Source organism: Heptranchias perlo, chromosome 12 (genome assembly GCF_035084215.1).
Source record: "Heptranchias perlo isolate sHepPer1 chromosome 12, sHepPer1.hap1, whole genome shotgun sequence".
Taxonomy (NCBI): domain Eukaryota; kingdom Metazoa; phylum Chordata; class Chondrichthyes; order Hexanchiformes; family Hexanchidae; genus Heptranchias; species Heptranchias perlo.
The window spans coordinates 66773250-66778249 of record NC_090336.1 but is presented as its reverse complement, the minus strand read 5'-3'; the positions used below and the strand labels follow the sequence as shown (position 1 = coordinate 66778249).

At 54.9% G+C, this 5000-nt stretch overlaps 2 pseudogenes; both read right to left on the bottom strand.

Moving 5' to 3' along the window:
- Nucleotides 1–3131: 3131 nt before the first annotated feature.
- LOC137330025 (U2 spliceosomal RNA) lies at nt 3132–3248 on the bottom strand (annotated as a pseudogene).
- Nucleotides 3249–4207: 959 nt separating this feature from the next.
- LOC137329820 (U2 spliceosomal RNA) lies at nt 4208–4324 on the bottom strand (annotated as a pseudogene).
- Between the last annotated feature and the right edge of the window lie 676 nt (nt 4325–5000).

The window sequence follows — 5000 nt, the reverse complement described above, 5'->3', positions numbered from 1 at the left end:
TAATGTTTCAGAAGCGCCTATTGAAAGGTGTCTCTCAAGCTGCTCCCTGACTGGGCCCTGTCCGTTGTCATGTTAATCGCTGGTTAAACTGTCGGAAGAAACAAGGCGTTAATGTTTCAGAAGTGCCTATTGAAAGGTGTCTCTCAAGCTGCTCCCTGACTGGGCCCTGTCCGTTGTCATGTTAATCCCAGGGCGGGGGCGGGACTGCTTTGACCGGGAGACCTGTTTTCTGGGACGCAGGTGTGACATTCCAGGGAGGCACCTACTTTGTGCTGATTCGAAACGACCACGACAACGGCAACTTGCAGTTCTATATTACAACAACAACAACGCGCGTGTGGTAGTTGGGAGGGGCTGCGTTCGCGCTCTCCCCCCTGCATTGAAACTCAAAGTTCGATTTTCAATCCCATAGTCCACCAATCGGATGGGAGACGGTGTGTGTGTGTGTGTGTGTGTGTGTGTGTGTGTGTGTCAGTGTCAGTCAGTGTCTCTCTCTCTCTCTCTCTCACTCTTACTCAGAGCTGCTGTGGAAGGAAACCTTTTTAAAAAGAACTTGCATATTGAAAAAAAGATGTGTCTCAAGCTGCCGGGGCCCTGTCCATTGTCACGTTAATGGCAGGACGGGGCAGGACTGCTTTGACCAGGAGACCTGTTTTCTGGGACGCAGGTGTGAGATTCCAGGGGACCTGCTTTGTGCTGATTTCCCTGCCTCCCTCCCCCCAGGACTTCCTTCTGAACACCTTTGTCGTTTAATCGAGGGCCAAAAGCCTGCCTGTGAAAGGGAAGGATCAGCCGGTCAGCCCCCTGCTGGTCGCTGCTGCCAGTGCAGCAGGCGTGCGTGTGTCCTCGGCCTCGTGTCCAGGTCCCTCAGGGACTTGAGGCAGCTCTCCCCGGTGGTCTCGTGGTCAGGACCGGGCTTCGAATCCCAGTCGGGGGGGGGGATGACTTTCTGCTGCAGATTAATTGGCATGAAGGAAAGTCTCCCCTCCTGAGCGTAAAGCTCCACCCTCACCACCACCACCGCCTTTTCCTCCCCTTGACAAACGGACAGACAGACAGACAGACAGTCAGTCCAGTTCGGGAGCGCAGCTTTCATTAAGCAATGGCGTTTGTGACAACTCATCGTCTGACAGGTTGATGATTTCCCCACACGCCTCCTGCCGAATAAAAGGCTCACCCTCCCAGACACTACCCCCAGAATCACCCACCCCGCCCCCCCGGGGTGAATATTAAGCCCGAGAACACCGACTGTAACCAACCGCAGTGAAAAGTTGAAGTGGCAACTCATTAACCAGATTTATTTTGGGCAACTCATTAACCAGATTTTTTGTTCATTTGGTTTATGAGTTGCCAAGTGTAAATCTGGTTAATGAGTTGCCACTTCAACTTTTCACTGCGGTGGGTTACAGTCGGTGTTCTCGGGCTTAATATTCACCCCGGGGGGGGGGGGGGGGGGGTGTATAGCGGGCGATGGCCGGTGTGGAGTGCGTTTTTTGGGGGTTGATTTTCACTTTGCCTCGCTGGTGGAATTTGTGGGAGGCAGGCAAGGGGATTGGTGTGGGCTGGTGGGCGGCAAGGGAGATGCTTGCTTCGGGGTGTTATCCTCACTTTGGTCCGCTGGTGAGAGTAGGCAGCGGCAGGCTGGCAGGCAGGCAAGTGTGATGTAGTGTGGGGTGCAGTGCAGTGCAGTGCAGTGCGGTGCGGTGCTGCCCTGTCGTTTATGAAAGGTTGTAATGACACTGCTTTGCAGCTGACCATGTCCACTGATTTGTGACGCCCGTATGGAGGCTGATATCTCAGGAGGGCCGAGGCCGATTTCCTCCGGGGACGGCTCGTCGCGTGCGGCAGGACGAGGCGCAGCGGACGGTACCGAGCGCTCGGAGGTGCGGCGCTGCCCGCCGGAGGTACAGCGAAAGGCTGCAAACCGCTTTCCGCCTGCTAACTCGGCGGCCGTCAGACCGACCGACTCCGCTTTACCACCGGAGCTAGAGTCGGGCAAGGGGCACCGAAGGGTACCGGAAGGATCGCGTTCGCACGACGGGAAGTCGACTAGCGGGCCGCCGAAAGCGAGCCGGGGGCCCCCGGTTTTTCTGTCCCACCTGGAGACTGATATCTCAGGAAGGCCGAGGCCGATTTCCTCCGGGGACGGCTCGTCGCGTGCGGCAGGACGAGGCGCAGCGGACGGTACCGAGCGCTCGGAGGTGCGGCGCTGCCCGCCGGAGGTACAGCGAAAGTCTGCGAACCGCTTTCCGCCTCCTCTCACCGCACGGCTCTCCTTTTCACCCACTGGCGGATTTTCACCCTCCGACTGCTCGCTACCGTCCGCTGCGCCTGGTCCGGGCCCTGTCCATTGTCATGTTAATGGCAGGGCGGGGCAGGACTGCTTTCACCAGGAACCCGGTTTTCTGGGTCAGAGGTTCCAGGGGACCTGTTTTGTGCGGACTTCCCTGTGTCCGTCCCTCCATGCCTTCCCCCCAGGACTTCCTTCTGAACACCTTTGTCGTTTGAGCGAGGGCCAAAAGCCTGCCTGTGAAAGGGAAGGATCAGCCGGTCAGCCCCCTGTTGGTCGCTGCTGCCAGTGCAGCAGGCGTGCGTGTGTCCTCGGCCTCGTGTCCAGGTCCCTCAGGGACTTGAGGCAACTCTCCCCGGTGGTCTCGTGGTCAGGACCGGGCTTCGAATCCCGGTCGGGGGGGATGACTTTCTGCTACAGATTAATTGGCACCTCTGAAAGAAAGTCTCCCCTCCTGAGCGTAATGCTCCACCCTCACCACCACCGCCACCTTTTCCACCCCTTGACAAACAGACAGACAGACAGACAGACAGTCAGTCCAGTTCGTGAGCGCAGCTTTCATTTGGAAGCAGACCCTGCTTGTTTCAAGTCAACGACGCCAAGTTATTTTGCACTTTGAATTATATCGCTACGTGCGAGCGGCACTCAGCCTTGGAGAAGAAAAAAATACCACTGAGCTGAGAAAGTTCTTTTTAAAAAGGTTTCCTTCCACAGCAGCTCTGAGTGAGAGAGAGAGAGAGATATCAGCTTTATTCTCAGTAATAATACACACACACACACACACACACACACACACAGACACTGGGAAAGAGCTGATTTTCCTTTTGAATATCTCCCCACGGGGAGCTGCACCGTTCCCAGAAACACTGCAATACTGGGTCGATGCGTGGAGTGGACGGAGCAAGCCCCTATTCCATCTCCCTGTTCTAAAATTCAATTAAAAATAATAATAAATAATATGTGTGTGTGTGTGTGTGTGTGTGTGTGTGTGTCGGTGTCAGTATCAGTCAGTGAGTCAGTGTCTCTCTCTCTCTCTCTCTCACTCAGAGCTGCTGTGGAAGGAAACTTTTTTAAAAAGAACTTGCTTATTGAAAGAAAGATGTGTCTCAAGCTGCCGGGGCCTGTCCATTCTCCTGTCAATGGCAGGACTGCTTTCACCAGGAACCCGGTTTTCTGGGTCAGAGGTTCCAGGGGACCTGTTTTGTGCGGACTTCCCTGTGTCCGTCCCTCCCTGCCTGCCTTCCCCCCAGCACTTCCTTCTGAACACCTTTGTCGTTTGAGCGAGGGCCAAAAGCCTGCCTGTGAAAGGGAAGGATCAGCCGGTCAGCCCCCTGTTGGTCGCTGCTGCCAGTGCAGCAGGCGTGCGTGTGTATTCGGCCTCGTGTCCAGGTCCCTCAGGGACTTGAGGCAACTCTCCCCGGTGGTCTCGTGGTCAGGACCGGGCTTCGAATCCCGGTCGGGGGGGATGGCTTTCTGCTGCAGATTAATTGGCACCTCTGAAAGAAAGTCTCCCCTCCTGAGCGTAAAGCTCCACCCTCACCACCACCACCGCCTTTTCCACCCCTTGACAAACAGACAGACAGACAGACAGACAGTCAGACAGTCCAGTTCGGGAGCGCAGCTTTCATTTGGAAGCAGACCCTGCTTGTTTAAAGTCAACGACGCCAAGTTATTTTGCACTTTGAATTATATCGCTACGTGCGAGCGGCACTCAGCCTTGGAGAAGAAAAAAATACCACTGAGCTGAGAAAGGTCTTTTTAAAAAGGTTTCCTTCCACAGCAGCTCTGAGTGAGAGAGAGAGAGAGAGAGAGAGATATCAGCTTTATTCTCAGTAATAATACACACACACACACACACACACACACACACAGAGACACTGGGAAAGAGCTGATTTTCCTTTTGAATATCTCCCCACGGGGAGCTGCACCGTTCCCAGAAACACTGCAATACTGGGTCGATGCGTGGAGTGGACGGAGCAAGCCCCTATTCCATCTCCCTGTTCTAAAAATCAATTAAAAATAAAAGTAAATAATATGTGTGTGTGTGTGTGTCGGTGTCAGTATCAGTCAGTGAGTCAGTGTCTCTCTCTCTCTCTCTCACTCAGAGCTGCTGTGGAAGGAAACTTTTTTAAAAAGAACTTGCTTATTGAAAGAAAGATGTGTCTCAAGCTGCCGGGCCCTGTCCATTCTCCTGTCAATGGCAGGACTGCTTTCACCAGGAACCCGGTTTTCTGGGTCAGAGGTTCCAGGGGACCTGTTTTGTGCGGACTTCCCTGTGTCCGTCCCTCCCTGCCTGCCTTCCCCCCAGCACTTCCTTCTGAACACCTTTGTCGTTTCAGCGAGGGCCAAAAGCCTGCCTGTGAAAGGGAAGGATCAGCCGGTCAGCCCCCTGCTGGTCGCTGCTGCCAGTGCAGCAGGCGTGCGTGTGTCCTCGGCCTCGTGTCCAGGTCCCTCAGGGACTTGAGGCAGCTCTCCCCGGTGGTCTCGTGGTCAGGACCGGGCTTCGAATCCCAGTCGGGGGGGGATGACTTTCTGCTGCAGATTAATTGGCACCTCTGAAAGAAAGTCTCCCCTCCTGAGCGTAAAGCTCCACCCTCACCACCACCGCCGCCTTTTCCTCCCCTTGACAGACAGACAGACAGACAGACAGTCAGTCCAGTTCGGGAGCGCAGCTTTCATTTGGAAGCAGACCCTGCTTGTTTAAAGTCAA